We start from the raw sequence: 16125 nt of genomic DNA, 5'->3' as shown, positions 1-16125 counted from the left end.
GATATGTCCTATCATGACAGAATGAATTTTCAAATTTATTTTAAGTGGTAGTCATTGAGAACTAGCCTATGAGAAGCCTATTTTATTTCCCTGTGGCTTCCTTTGTTTCATGGAAAGAGGCAATGATCTATGCTGATTGATTATGGGTATTTCATGTGATCAAATTAACTGTAATTATAATGGATTAGAAATATATCCACATGCACATTGATTTTTGTGTGACTTGTACAAGTAAATACTGAAAACAATGTGCATAGACTGCACTAAATGTCATTTGGACTCCACTTTCTAGTTTTTAGAAGTTCCAGCACTTCATAAAATATGTACTAAGCTTTCCATCATCTTCCTTATCACTAGTAGTGGTTATTGGAAGTTTTGGAATGTGTTTTACTTTACCATGTTTTGGAACTTTTTATCTAATCACTCCCTTCTCAACCAATATCAACAGCTTTTGTCCTTTGCAAATATATTAAAATGATTATGTGAAAATATATCACCAGCAGGCACCTCATTTCAACTCTCTAGCTCTCTCGCCTTGCCCATCACTGAGTACTTCCAAAATCACACATGCAGGTCTTCTCCATTTTTTTACGTCCCAGAAAAGTTAGCATTTAAGGCAGGGTTGGGGAATCTGTTTCATCCTGATGGCTAAGTTCAGCTTTGGAGATGCTCTCAGGGCCAAATGGGGCTGGTACCAAAGGCAGAAAGGATGGAAGAATTAAAAAATACAAAAAAATATCAGTGTATTGTAGCTTAAAGCTCTTAATGCCAGTAACAAAACCTTAGAATGGGGAAAAAAACCTGCACCAAAGTAGTGAAACCATGAAATGAGTGGTGATGGGGGGGGGGAAGGGGGGATCCAGGGGGACCTAAAAGGCTGAATTTGGTTCCCAGTACAGCTGTATTTGGTCCCTGACTCTGAGGCCTTAGCAAGACCAGGCTATATCCCGGCACGAACCCCAGGATCGTCCCTGTGCATCCAGATGACGCACAGGGGATCCCGGTATCAGGGAGGGATCATCCCTCCCTTGCCCTGGGATACAGCCCTACACTTTGGGCCCAGTTTTTCCATGTTCTCGGGCTGAGCCCAAGACCACGGAGCATGTGGCCCGTTTCCATGGGTTTATTTATTTTATTTTATTTTTATTTATTACATTTTATACCATCCAATAGCCAAAGCTCTCTGGGCGGTTCACATCTCTGGGTAGATGTTTACCCGGCTCCGCGCGATTACTTGTGTGGAGCCGGGAGCTGCGGACAGGGCCTAACACCCATCGGGCGTAGGGTGGGGGGAGCAGGGAAAGTAGTTAATTTTTTTAAAAAAAATACCCTTACCTTTGTGCATGAGCGTTAGTGTGCTCTGTCCCCTTTAAAAAAAATTTAAAAAGGCGAGCACGACGCCTCTCTTCCTGAGGACATCGCGCCTTATGTGTAAACGGGGGTGAGAGCTCATGTTAATCGCACCGCGAGGTCTCCCCTCCTCTCCCCCGGACGTTCAGGTAGGTCTAGCTAATGCCCGAGTTCTCCACCCCTGGTCTAAGGGCTAATTCACATGCATGTTCACCACTTGTTAACTGTAACACCAAGTTTTTACTTGCATGTGTAAATTAGGGTGACCATATGAAAAGGAGGACAGGACTCCTGTATCTTTAACAGTTGTATAGAGAAGGGAATTTCAGCAATTGTCATTTGTATGCATGCAGCACCTGGCAAAATTCCCTTTTCATCACAGCATTTAAAGCTGCAGGAGCCCTGTCCTCTTTTGTATCTGGTCGAAGTATAATGTTATGGAAAGGAGGGCAGGGCTCTTGTAGCTTTAACTGTTGTGATGAAGGAGTAATTTCACCAGGAGTTGCATGCATACAAATGACACCTGCTGAAATCCCCTTTTCTATACAACTATTAAAGATACAGGAGCCCTGTCCTCCTTACCATATGGTCACCCTAAATAATACCAATACCATTGATAGTGTGTTTGTATTTCCTCATATCACTTCAAATGCAACACATTTCAATGGAATCACCTCACACATCCAGCTGGCAGTCATTCATGGTGCATTAATTGTGACTACCAGCAAAACAGGCAATAAGAGAAGTACTCGCCTGGGCATATGTAAATCTGACATAATTGGGGATGCAAGAATACCTGAAATTTAGAAGGGACCCAAGCTTAAAAATAACTAATACGGGCCTGATTTGAACTGAGCCCAAATTAGCTCATTTTAGATGGGCCCATTCTGAACTGAGTCCAGGGAAGCTCACCCACCCCAAACCAAAATTGAGAGACACAGGTGCAGATACAGTGTAACATTTAATGTATGCATTTCCCCTGATAATGTAATTAGATTGGTTAAATATAGGGAATATAAGTAAATAGAACAGCAGACTCTGTTTTTTCTAATAGTAGAGCTCTGCAATATCCGTTCTCTTAAATTGTATAGCTATAATTTCACATTCTAAAAATACAGTATACCAGCCTAACAAAGAAACAATAGGCAATGCTAATAATTACCACAAAATATCCATATTCATATAGATCTTATACTTTAAGGTTGCAATCCTAAACAAACTTGCCAGGCAATCAGCGCCACTGAATTACAGTGACCCTGTTTAGATGACACACTAAGCCATGGTGGTTAAGCATTTTGAGCTAAACATTATGGCTTAGTGTGTCATATGAACTATTCCTAACCATAGTGGCTACATAACCATGGTTTAAACACGCTCACTAATCATTTGCTGTGGCCTAACCATGGCTTAGGGAATTGTCTGAAAAGGCCCAGTGAGACTTACTTCTGAGTAAATATGCTATAAACAATATATATTTTTATTAAACCTGAAGGACTTTGGCAATGGCTTCATCATTACAGCTAGCTGTAATTGCACTGAAGTTACCATTCAGCCATGCCTAAGTTTTTCTTGTATTAATTGATGCCTCTACAGGTGCTTAAAGAACACATTATCATTGCATTTAATCATTCATTTATTACATTGCTATGTCAGCCAAGAACAAAAGCTCTATGGACATCTGATCTTCACAAACACTTGAGGTCATAACTGCATGTTACAACAGACATAGGAGCCCTGTTCATGCATTAGGGCACTCAGCTGTTGAAATAGGAATGAGGATGTGTTGGTGACTTTGTTTTTGACATTGTCTGCCTTGGCTTGCCTCACTCCTAATATAGGCTGACCATATGAAAAGGAGGACAGGGCTCCTGTATCTTTAACAGTTGCATTGAAAGGGGAATTTCAGCAGGTGTCATTTGTATATATGGAGAACCTGGTGAAATTTCCTCTTCATCACAACAGCTAAAGTTGCAGGTGCCCTGCCCTCTTTTAAATCTGGTCACTCTAGTATAGCTCCTGCACCTTTAACTGTTGTGATGAAGAGGGAATTTCACCAGGTTCTCTATATATACAAATGACATCTGCTGAAATTTCCTTTTCTATGCAATTGTTAAAGATACAGGAGCCCTGTCCTCCTTTTCAAATGGTCACCCTACCTAATATCCATGATCAACATGTAGATGTCAGTGGGAGGGATAGGGACAGCAGCACTCCCACTTCAACATGTGAATGCCCTAGGGCTGGGGCTGCTGCTGAAAACTGTTTGCCCTTTTGCCCCTGTAATATGTAGTAATATGTAATATGTTTACTTCATGTCGTGACAACATTATACATTTCCCCAGGCCCAGCCCAACCAAAGTTGCCACCTCAAGCAAGCCCCATCCCACTTCTCCTGGTGCCTCCCCCTCCCTGCACTTTCATGGTGGCAGCAGCAGCTCCTAGCTTGCCCCTCCTCCAGCTCCTGGCTCCCCCTTCTGTGCTGTGGTGGGGACTTCTGGCTCATGGGTCCCCACTCTTGTGGGGAGATGGCTCCTCCTCCCTTCATCATCCAGCTGGGACACTCTGCCAAAATAAGCAGAAGGTGGGAGCTACCAGCCAGGGGAGGGAGGAGTTGCCACCACACAGCTGCAAACTGTTCACCGGCTGTCCAAGCAAGCAGGCAGCTAGGGAAGGAGGTGGCAGCAGTGGGAGGGAGAGGGTGGGTGTGGGTGGGAAATTCACTGCTCTTTCTAGCCCATACCAACTGCTCAGCCCACTGCACCTCCTTCCTCCTGCATAATTGTAAGGCTGGCTCTGCATTTCCCAGCTCCTACTCTGTAAAATTTGCTTTGCTGGATGGCATATGGAAATGATCAACATGATGTCATGACATGAGGGTAAGTGATGCTAGACACCTCATGATGACCTGGTAGTGAGGGTTGATTCTTCTCATTTGGTGTTAGTGGTGGGTTGGCCCTATGGTAGAGGATCCCACACCAAATGTGGAGAATCACCCAAGTAATCCCTCCCATCACTTCCACTCTCACTACCAGATAAGCACTCCCCTTTACTTCTGCTGCCAACATTAAACCACTCACCTTTAATATATGACTTTTTTTCCTAAGGTAGCTCATCATTAGGCATGAGACAAAACAGATCAGAGTTTCTGGAAACTAAACAATGACAAACAGTATTTTATTAAAAATGAAACAAAGTTTGTATTTAGGAATGCTGTTGCTACTTTAAAAACAGGGTTTCTACATGGCTACTTTTACCACCAATCAGGTGTTAGAAGCCCCAGTTCCTTACTCTAACCAAACTTAAGCCACTTTCCCTATTAAGCTCCATCTCACAGGCCCAGCAACAAGGGCTTGAAAGGCAATCCTCTCTGGTAAGATTTGACTTCTACCTGGAACCTTTAAGGCTGCTCTCCAGGCTTCCTCCAAAGTCTTCAGTTTGGTCCAGCAGCTGGTCTGTCTTCAGAGTGATCAGCTGTCACTCAGGCTTCAGCTCTTTCCTCAGACTCTTCCTCTTCACTTACAGACCTTCTTCAGCTTCTGCCTCACATGCTCTCAGCTCTGAGATTGGACTTCTAGTCTTGCAGCACATCTTGTTCCTGGCTGATGTCTTCTTCAGGTTCCCCAGCTTCAAAGACACCTCACAATGACTCTTCTTTGGCCAAAACTGTCTCTTGACAGACTCTCCCCAGATGCCTCTCAATAGCCCCTTATATTCCCTCCAGTCCAGTCAGAACCCTCCAGCCAATCAGCTTTGGTGTAGCCAACGGAGAACCAATTGACATCTTGAGAATGTTCAGTTATTCTCCAATCAGATGGGATTATATATGGGAAGGTAGGTACCGATTTCAATCTTGCCTTCCCATATATAAAGACAGAAACCTGGCTTCATTTTCACCTCTTAATAGTAACAGTTAACTGCTACTCTACCAGTACAGTTTATTTACAGTGTAAGGGCAGTATACTATTCTGCACTAGTACTAATGTAAATTATATTGTGTTGACATATATTATCTCTAGCACAATGCCAATAGTGTTTTCTGGAGGGACAGGTTTTCTGAGGAAAGCCAGGAATAACCGATTGCATTGTGTCAAAGGTAGCTTATGCCACTAAAACATTAGCACTAGTGCCAAATAAGAAACTGCCCTAACTCTAGGGAGACCATATGGAAAGGAGGACAGGTCTCCTGTATCTTTAACAGTTGTATAGAAATGGGACTTTCAGCAGGTGTCATTTGTATGCATGCAGCACCTGGTGGAATTCCCTCTTCATCACAACAGCTAAAGTTGCAGGAGCCCTGCCTTCTTGACCAGATGCAAAAGAGGGCAGGGCTCCTGTAGTTTTAACTGTTGTGATAAAGAGGGAATTTCACAAGGAGTTGCATGCATACAAATGACACCTGCTGAAAATTCCCTTTGTATACAACTGTTAAAGATACAGAAGACCTGTCCTCCTTTCCATATGGTCATCCTACCTAACGCTCCTCAGGCAGAAGTCTAGAGTAAAAGGCATATCCTTTCTTCTACTGTTAACCTATTCAGTCCTTTAGTCATTGAAACAAACCATTACCTCAGTTTCTTCACTGTATATAAAATAGAAACAACCACATGCTGATTACATTTAAAGAAAAAAAAATACTTTCCTTCAGGATTTCAGATTTTTAAAGGTTTGATTTAATTTCTTCATAGTGGTATATAGACATGTATTTCAAAATGAAAACAAAACAAAACACTGCTGCTAGAGAAATGCCAGTAAAATGAGCAGAGCACGAAGTTAAAAAATATGGCCTTTATTACCACATTGTTTTTAAAATGCTTTTTACAGCTCATTGCACAACATAAGCTAAGTAACCACATGATTACAACAAACCAATTTTTGTTGCAAAAGTTTAACTAGCATGAGTGTTCTGGTACAGAACATCACGTCCAAGGGTAAAAGATATAAGGCCAAGTGCTGAGATCCTTATTTTATGCACAATTCTGAAATGACTGGTTCCATGACTGCAAGAGAACATGGGGTGTAAACTCCAACACTCTCTCTCTCTCTCTCTCTCTCTCTCTCTCTCTCTCTCTCTCTCTCTCTCTCTCTCCCCAGCACAGGCTAATCATGTTGGTTTTTTTTAAAGCACAATGGAGTGAGGAGTTAGGAGAAAAAAGTGTCAACATATTATTTTAAATGTACTCCTATACGTATGAATGTGGGAGTTTGGATTTACTAATCCTGGAGATCCATTACAGAGCTATGTGGCATAAGAGAAAGTGCAAAACTGAACCTGGGGCATCATTCCAGAGCTTTCTGACAGCAAAAGGCTACTAGGACATTAAGGTTGCAATTCTAAACACACATACTAGGGAGTAAGCCTCATTGAAGACAGTGGGACTTACTTCCAGGTAAATACGCATAGATAGTGCTGCACTTCCTCTCATTCGAGAAATGGGGCAATGCATCTTTTGGAGGATAACACTCCTGGGAATGCCAGAGAAATCTAACCATTGCAGAAATCATAGCAAAAGCAGGCTACTGGGTGGTTGGTATGCCCATTAATCCAAATTAGCTCATTGGAACGACATGATATAAGTGCAGCAGAATTTTGAATTTCTATAGAATACATTACTCAGATCTTCTGGCAAACACCCACTGGTTCTCAGAAGTTTTGTGTCAAAATGCTCCTGACATTTCTTTATTTATATGATTTATTTCATCTGCCATGTTCGGGTATTCTTAATTTAACTGTGTCTTCAAAAGAATTAAATGTCTTATGTAAGAACATAAGAACATAAGGAGTGCCATGCTGGATCTGACCAAAGTTCCATCTAGTCCAGCACTCTGTTCACACAGTGGCCAACCAGCCATCAGCCAGGGATGAACAAGCAAGACATGGTGCAACAGCACCATCCCACCCATGTTCCCTAGCAATTGGTGTACACAGGCTTATTGCCTCGAATACTGGAGCTAGCACACAACCAACAGGGCTAGTAGCCATTGATAGCCTTTGCCTCTAGGAATATATCCAACCCCCCTTTTAAGCCATCCAGATTGGTGGCCATCCAGATTATGTAGCTCAGTGGAAGAGCATGAGGTCTGCATGCAGAAGGTTCCAAATTCAGTCTCTGGCATCTTCAGGTTTTTTTCGGGGGGGGGGGAACCCCTTTCTGAAGCCATGGAGAGGCGCTGCCAGTCACTGCAGATAATACTGGGTGGACCATGCATCTCACTTGTGTTCAATAAGGACTGAACAAATTATGAATTGCAACTCTGGAAGACACCAAATATCATTGCCACAGGAGTATCAGAGCAAGGGGAAATTATTACAAATTCACATGAACAATATGGGGCAACCATACCATTTCTGTTTTTCTGAGAGCAATCTTTGGTAAATTGCATCTAAAAATATACATTTGCTCCCTGATGTAATTTTCCTAAATTGTTATGGGGAGCTACATTGAAACCATGTATTTCCTAGAACAAAATTAATTACCTTGCTTCCCCAGATTATTCACATCAACAATTATTTTCTGGATCATTCTGCACAAATTCTTTAATCAAAATATTGAAAATGTCCTTATTTGGGTCTAAGTAATTTCAAGCTGGAGGCACATCCCACAGTAGGTGTAACAGAAGAGTTACCATTTTAATGTATGTGAATCACTACAGACATCTAAAAGGGGAAGAGCTGAACCAAAGGTCAGCTGTGCTTTCACTTCCCACATTTACAGCATAACAATGTATTAAATTTTAAAAAAACTTGTACGGTTTAACCACTCACACTCTTTCTGTCTGGTATTTGCACATTTATATTCTCCAATGTTTTACTTCATATGTTACTATTATTTTCCATAAAGTGGAAAGAATCAGCCCATACTTTCACTCCCCCACTTCTAGAGAGCATTTAAAGCTGATCCAAGATGTATGTTTCAAATACAGGTACATCTGTGCTCAGGGATAGACAAAGAAGGGGTCAGTCCTTCGCTACAGAATTCTTTCTGTCTCTACCTACTGATATAATTTGTTTTAAGGCCTCACTTTAAATGAACATATGAAGCAGGATGGTTTATTCATTGTACAGCTGGAATATTTCTCTCAGGTGTTGTTTTTAAGAGGAGCAAACTGCTGGGCCTTCTTTCCACAGGAGCAAACTACTGGGCAATAGTACCATGAGGGAATAAGGTCACCATGTGAGTGGCAGGGAATGTGAGCTGGGCCAGCAAGGTGATGTGAAAGGCAATCATCTAGCTTTTTAGTCCTTCAGTTCTATTTTTGAATGTGTGTTGTTGTGTATGAACATCTTTCCCTGCTGGTGGTTTTTTGTTTGTTTGTTTTTAACTCTAGTTTTATTCTATTTTAAATTTCTAAAGTTTTTATATGATGTTTTGTATTTTAGGGTTTTAATTTTTGTGAACTGCCCAAAGAGCTTTGGCTATTGGGCGCTATAGAAACATAATAAATAAATACCCAACTGAGTGCAGGATTAAGTATGAGTTAAGGAATGCAGGGCTGAGAATAAGCAAGAATAAAGGGAGGGACAGAAGCATCTCTTTTGTAACCATTAAGGGCAGGTGTGGGCGAATTGTGGCCCTCAGATGATTTGAACCACAGCTCCCCTCACCATTGTCTATGATGGCTAGGGCTGATAGAAGTTGTAGGCCCAAATATATGGGAAGTTACATGTTGTCCACTCCAGATTCAGGACCAAGCAGAAAAGGGCTTTAAGAAGGTATGGAGATTGTATTTAAATCCTGACCTTCATTGCATTTGTCAACCAGCCTTGAAGCCAGAAATTCAGCCAACGTTTTAAGAGAAGAGCAGGTACACTAAATTACAGATAGCCTGGCAGACATCAAAACAAGTGCTTATACCAAGGAACACCTTGTTAGAGATAATTTAAGTCAGAGATAGGCAATGTGCTGTTTGGGGGCACTAATCCTGCCCCTTCCAATTTGTTTTTAATTAACCCATTTTCTTACTGGCAATTGGGATTGCTGTGAAATAGATTTTTGTTGGCACCAAAAACTGGGTACAAATGAGTTGTTTAATTTGCTGGGGTGCAAACTCCACTTCTGTTTTGTACTGTCTTTTGGGCAGATTATGTGTGCTTTGCCATGCATCCCATGGCAGCCAAAATAACTTGGTTGACAATGGGTACTATACACATTGGTGTGGGGAGGGTGGGGTGCCATTTGCTTCTCAGTCTCATGTAGCAAAATGTCTTGGGCCAGGCCTGGTCAGGAATGGTGTCAGGTTTTTATGAAATGAGATCTATTTTAAAAAAGAAAGAAAAATGGGACAAAATGATAACTGCTACAGCACGTTGATTACTAAATGATGGGCAGGCAGTGACTAGGGGCAGGGGAGAAAATAATATTGCATAACTTGTAAGAAAGAGGGCAAGTTACTGGGACATGAAGTGTTTTTCTTGGAAATGTTATGCTCTACTTTGCTGTTTGTTTATTTTAGGGTGACCATATGGCCGGATTTGCCCAGGTTTTTGATGGCAAATCCGGGAGGGGGAGCGGAAATCCGGATTCCCCCCCCCACAAAGGGAAGCTCTAATGGGAATTAACAAAAATGCTTATAACTCCGTCATTTTTAAGATAAAGACATGAAACTTGGCACAATGCTAGCTCTTAGGAAGGGCTTTAGTTATACCAAATTTGAAACAGATCCGTTCATCCATTGATTTTTTAGGATTTTTTTAAAAATTGAAGTTTTAAAATTATTTTTAAAATCGTCATTTTTAAAGATAAAGAGATGAAACTTTGTACCTTGATAGGATTTAGGTAGAGCTTTAGCCACACCAAATTTGAAACAGATCTGTTTATCCATTGATTTTTTAGGATTTTTTTTAAAAATGAGGTTTTAAAATTATTTTTAAAATCGTCATTTTTAAAGATAAAGAGATGAAACTTTGTACCTTGATAGGATTTAGGTAGAGCTTTAGCCACACCAAATTTGAAACAGATCTGTTTATCCATTGATTTTTTAGGATTTTTTTTTAAAAATGAGGTTTTAAAATTATTTTTTGAACTGTCATTTTTAAAGATAAAGAGCTGAAAGTTGGCACCATGATAGCTTTTAGGTAGAGCTTTAGCCACACCAAATTTGAAACAGATCCGTTTATCCATTGATTTTTTAGGATTTTTTTTAAAAATGAGGTTTTAAAATTATTATTTTTAAACTGTCATTTTTAAAGATAAAGAGCTGAAAGTTGGCACCATGATACCTTTTAGGTAGAGCTTTAGCCATACCAAATTTGAAACAGATCTGGGGCCAGTAGCAAACCCTGTTAACAACAACAGCAGCTTGCAATGAGTGAAGATCCAGTCAGAAAAGATATTTGAGGGAAGGGAGAATGTAACACACAGAGTATAGCAAAAGCTTCAAAGTACAGCAAAACCTACAAAAGTAGGAGTGAGTGAAGTTGAATCAGATACATTGAATCTCTCACTTGTTCTTTATTTCAGTGATTTTAACATTAAGATGTTATGTAGAACAGATTTGTCTTAAATGTGTGCTGTAAAATCAGACATGTGACCAAGGCTATGTTCAGGTGGGCACGCCCCCTTGGTACTGGACACGCCCCCTTGGGGACAACCATGTTGTCCTCCTTTTTGGTTTCCAAAATATGGTCACCCTAGTTTATTTATATCAGGGAAAGTGATCCAAGCATTTTTAGGGTGCCCTGTATGACATGTAAAATGTCTAAATTGTGAATGTAGATGTAGCAAGGCCATTGAGTACTGAATGCAAATGAAAACAACAACAAAATTTAAGGCCCAACATTTCCTCCTTTTCCTCAGAATTGATGAGGATATATATTTACAGAGTAATTTTAAGCATTTGATCTAGTCTGTTTTATTATGGTTTGAGATAATATATAAATCTTGGACTGCATTTGTGCATCTCCCAGCTGTCATTCCCCCACTGCACCCCGGAAAATCTACATCGGCTGCTGAAAATGGTCTGCTGTTTGTTTTATGCCTCAGCACATTTCTTCAGCTTCCACTAGTGCAATGGGAATTCTTCCGTTCTGGTGTTTGACTAATTCTGGCACTTAAAGGTTATGGGAACTAATGTTAAACTGGGGTGAAATGGCAACAAAAATATAATGAAATCAAAAGAATTTCTCTCAGCATAGCTGATTAACTACAACATCAGGCTGAAAGTTAAGTAAACAGAAAAGTCATGGGAAAAAACTACACGAGGGAAAATAGGAAGATACGACGTTTTTATTTTCACAAAACCCTTTCATTACAAAATGTTGAATCCAGTTTTTGAAGTACGTCCTGTCAAATTGTAACCACAACCACTTGCAGCATGGGGGAGGGGGAGGAATTAGGGAGGGGAGAGAGCATTTAGCTTATATGTCAGATGTCAATGGATGATGGCCTTTGCTTTGCATGTAGAATGCTGTCAACAGATCAGGAAGAAACACTTTCTGATCATCTGCCAACTGTTGCACAAGTATTTAAATCAATAAATAATCTTCTGGCACAGGAAGTGTATGTCCATGTTCCCATAATCATTTAGCAAAAGGGCTTATCTTGTATGTTTCCCAGATGTTTCTTTGAGACTCAAAAAAGCTAGACAGAGCACCAAAGAACAAATTTGTCAAAAACCGTGTGAGACATCTTACAAAATCACAAGCAAAGCTGATGTATGTGTGCAGGTTTGTTTGCTTGTTTGCTAATGAATGAATTCAGGTCCCTTAACAAACACTTTATTTATTATCACACACATTTATATATCACTTTATAAAAGGATATATAGCCTCATGTGGTGCAGAGCGGTAAAGCAGCAGTTTCTGCAGCTGAAACTCTCCCCACGGCCAGAGTTTGATCCCAGTGGAAGCTGGTTTCAGGCAGCCAGCTCAGGTCGACTCAGCCTTCCATCCTCCCGAGGTCGGTAAAATGAGTACCCAGTTAGCTGGGGGAAAGGTAATAATGGCTGGGGAAGGCAACAGCAAACCAACCTGCTATAAGGCCTGCCAAGAAAACGTCAGCAAAAGTTGGCGTCCCTCCAAGAGTCAGTAATGACTCAGTGCTTGCATGAGAGGTTCCTTTCCTAAAAGCATACCAAAGCGGTGAACAACATAAAAATCATAGTATAAAGTACGAATCACTGTGTAATCAGCAACAAGATAAAAGGCTGGCTTACCCTTCAGGGAAAGCCAGTGTAAAAAGATAAGTAATTGCCTAAAATTGTAAATGCTTGCATAATATCCACAGGGACAAAATTCCACAGGGAAGGTGCTGCAACACTGGTAGTCACACTCGGAGTCATGTGGCAGTACTAAACATGACTCCGAGGATTGCAGTAGCCTGGGCAGAGACGTAACGGGGTAAGGCAATCCCTAAGGTAGCCTGGTCCCAAGTTGTTTAGGGCTTTATATGCGAATCACAAGACTTTTATATAAACAAATCTTTAGCTTTCGAGGATGTTAATTTTGTTTCAGCTTTTTAAATGCTAGAATAATTAACCAGTCACGAGTCTTACTATTTCACCCGAAGTCTAAGAACGGGATAGGAATATTGTTCAAAAGAAATTATCTGCATAAATATATACTCACATAATTTTCTTAATCCAATATCAAATACTCAATACTACAATATCAATTGACAATCAAAATTATCATATATATATATATATATATATATATATAGAGAGAGAGAGAGAGAGAGAGAGAGAGAGAGAGAGAGAGAGAGAGAGAGAGGAACTAATTCTTCAAAGCTTCTAATATACACCAGTCTGCACTCTCAGATAGGAAACTGATGTAAATGCATTGTTAGCAGCAGGAAACTTTCAGTTTAAACCTCCCAGAATTTGTTGATTGGCACCCTTGATGAATAGGTGTCTTCCCTGCTGCTGCTATACTCAGTGGACCCAACCTGCACTGCCCTTGTAGTTTCCAAAGAACTAGAAATCACAGGAGGCAATAGGATTCCTCCACACAGCTTTGATGTTACAATCGAAACTTGAACCCATGTCACTATAATTATTTTATTTGTCCCCTGTCCAAAAAGCAGCCCTCTGTCATAGCTTGATTTAGACACTAAACTCACTGCCGCCTTTGCTGGGATCAATTAATATTTCTATTGTACTGCACATAAGAAAACATATGCTGCTCTAGATTGATTCTTCTTTTTCTCCTGGATACATTGTGCAGGTTGTTAGGAGAGATTTGGTTCTTGATGTCTTTCAGATGTGGAGATGAAATAGAGCCCTTGCTTATAAATGTGATACTTTTAAGGACGGTTTATTATGTGAAAAGCTAAACTGCATGACAAAGAGTTCTTTTTAAAGCAGATTAACTGAGTCAGCTCCTTAATAATTTGTGAATATCTCAAACTGTAAACTGAGAAGTTTATTTAAAAAAACCACTTCTGAAGTATTTGCAATTTTCTGAGCTCACTATTTTAAATAGAATTCTATCTCAGGCAAATAGATTAAATTCCACAGGATGAATCATAGAAATTTGAGGACAAAACTAATTAGGTCTCATCTTCTTCAAGAGTGCTGGAATTTGGGAAGTGGGTGGTGAGAAACCACACACACGTATACACACACACATTCTCTCTCTCTCTCTCTCTCACACACACACACATTTTCTCCAGTCTTCAGCTAACCTGACCACAAACCCACAAGAATTAGTCACCAGCAGTTGCACTGCAGGAAAAAAAAGTACAACAGGTTCAGTGATGTGCAGAGGATTAATTTGTGAGCAAATGGTTTCAAGACTGCCACTTTAACTTCAAATACTTATTTATGTTATTTAAACATATCCCACTCTCTCCTGGCAGAAGCTAACATTCGTGGAAGCTAAGGCTATTAACAGCACATTATAATGAAGAGCAGTGCACATCTCTATGGCTGCCATTCTTCCAAGGAGCTCACACCAAACCTGTGAGGTAAGGAAGTCTGAAAGGCAGTAACTTGCCCAGTGAGCTTCATGGCTGAGCAGGAATTTGAACCTAAGAGTACATAAAGATAAACCTTTAAAAGCGGGCGTGTAATATATTTACATATTTATATCTAATATTGTATCCTGTGGAGCTCACCTTCTTCCCCATTTTCAGAGTGCTTTTGACAGACGGTGAATCCAAGGCTGTCATTTGGCTTGCACCTTCTCCCATGCTTCACACGGCCTGCCTGCTCTTTTTATTTCTTGTTGCTGCTTACAAATTTATCCAGTTTAATGTTTGTCTGGCACCTAATTCGCTTTTTTAATGCACCTTTCTTGTTGAAAAAACTGGTATGTGGAGATGGATTGGTGATACCAGGACTCAAGAGATGCAGGTCCAAGTCCTCCCTCATCTATGAAGGTAACCTTGGTGAGAAAGTAGGGTATAATGTGTCGTTTTATTGACACCCAGTGTTTATGCACCATTTTTGAACAATTTCATTGTCATCTTCCCTCAAACAGAATCTGCAGAAGTGGCTAGCTTCTGTGTAATGCAAACCACCCAACAATAGATGCTAAGGCGAATGTGTAAAGGAAATATTCTGTACGTTCTGTATATAACATAGTGCAGTGGCCCTATACCTAACTAAAACCTATGCAAGGCTGAGAGTGGAGCAGTTATTTCTTCTGAATAAGTTAATTTATTGGAACATCAGAATTTACCAAAACATTCTCTGAGTAAATACTATAAAGCCACATTCGAAATATTCAGCTCACTAGCTGATCGTGTCTTGCTCATCCAATTATGCCCATGACTCATTTTTTCTACAGCAGAAAAATATATAGCATGTTTCTTTTACACATTAGCCTTAGCATCTCTTGTTGGATAATTCCTATTAAACAGAAGCTAACCACTTCTGCAGATTCTTTTTGAGGGGAAATGACAATGAAATTGCCCCCAAAATGGTGGATAAACACTGTATGTTGATATTGAAAGTAAAAGTTTGCACAAAATCATCATGTGAAAAAACCTATTAATCTACACTTATTACTTACAGTCTTCGTTAACTTTAATGAGGTGTTTGGATGTGTAAATCTTATTTGCCAACAGCTGCCAGCTCTAACAAAGCACATGATCTAATTTCTTGCAAAGCAGATACAATTTCCTTTTCCCAGCTAGCTGCACAAACTTGCCCGTTGTACCTCCCAGACAAAGGGCTATGGATACAGACTATATATAGTGACACATGAACAGATGCTATGTGAACAGTAAATATTTATTTCTAATTTGTCTATGACATGAACACTAAAATCAGTCTTTCTTCTTTGAATTTTCTTCCTATTCCAATTGCAATATTAGGCAAGGCTTTTGCAAATAAATACAAATAAATTAAAATTAAGAAGTAGTGGTCTATATGCTGTGCTGCTACACTTTAGCAAGGACAAGCTAAGAAGTTGGGCAAGTCCTCAGAAGATTTTAACCATAGGATTATTGAATTTACTAAAACAGAGACCATGCCCCCAGTTTTCAAACCAGCAGAAGAGGACTGCCCTGCTCAGGAGTTTTTTTTTTTAAAAAAAAAAAATCCTGTGAGAGAAAGAAGAATGGAAATACTCCCAAAGATGTGGAGAACTTGTAGCATTGAGATCCTTGATGGAGGAAGCCTGTGTGTAACACATACAGAGTGAGCATAGTGTTAAGACATTAGCCAACCTATGACACACTTGGTTTCATTTGAAAGCAAAGTTCTCAGATCTGGTGGGGCGGGGGGGAAACAATTGTAAGGCTCAAACTATTTTTTCCATGCTTATTCCCCCTGGACATTCACTAACCCAGCCATTGAGATTTCAGAGTATTAAATTCATGCCCAAATAAACAG

The sequence above is a fragment of the Elgaria multicarinata genome, chromosome 6 (genome assembly GCF_023053635.1).
Source record: "Elgaria multicarinata webbii isolate HBS135686 ecotype San Diego chromosome 6, rElgMul1.1.pri, whole genome shotgun sequence".
Taxonomy (NCBI): domain Eukaryota; kingdom Metazoa; phylum Chordata; class Lepidosauria; order Squamata; family Anguidae; genus Elgaria; species Elgaria multicarinata.
The sequence above is the reverse complement of the archived record's forward strand: the minus strand, read 5'-3'. Positions refer to the sequence as shown.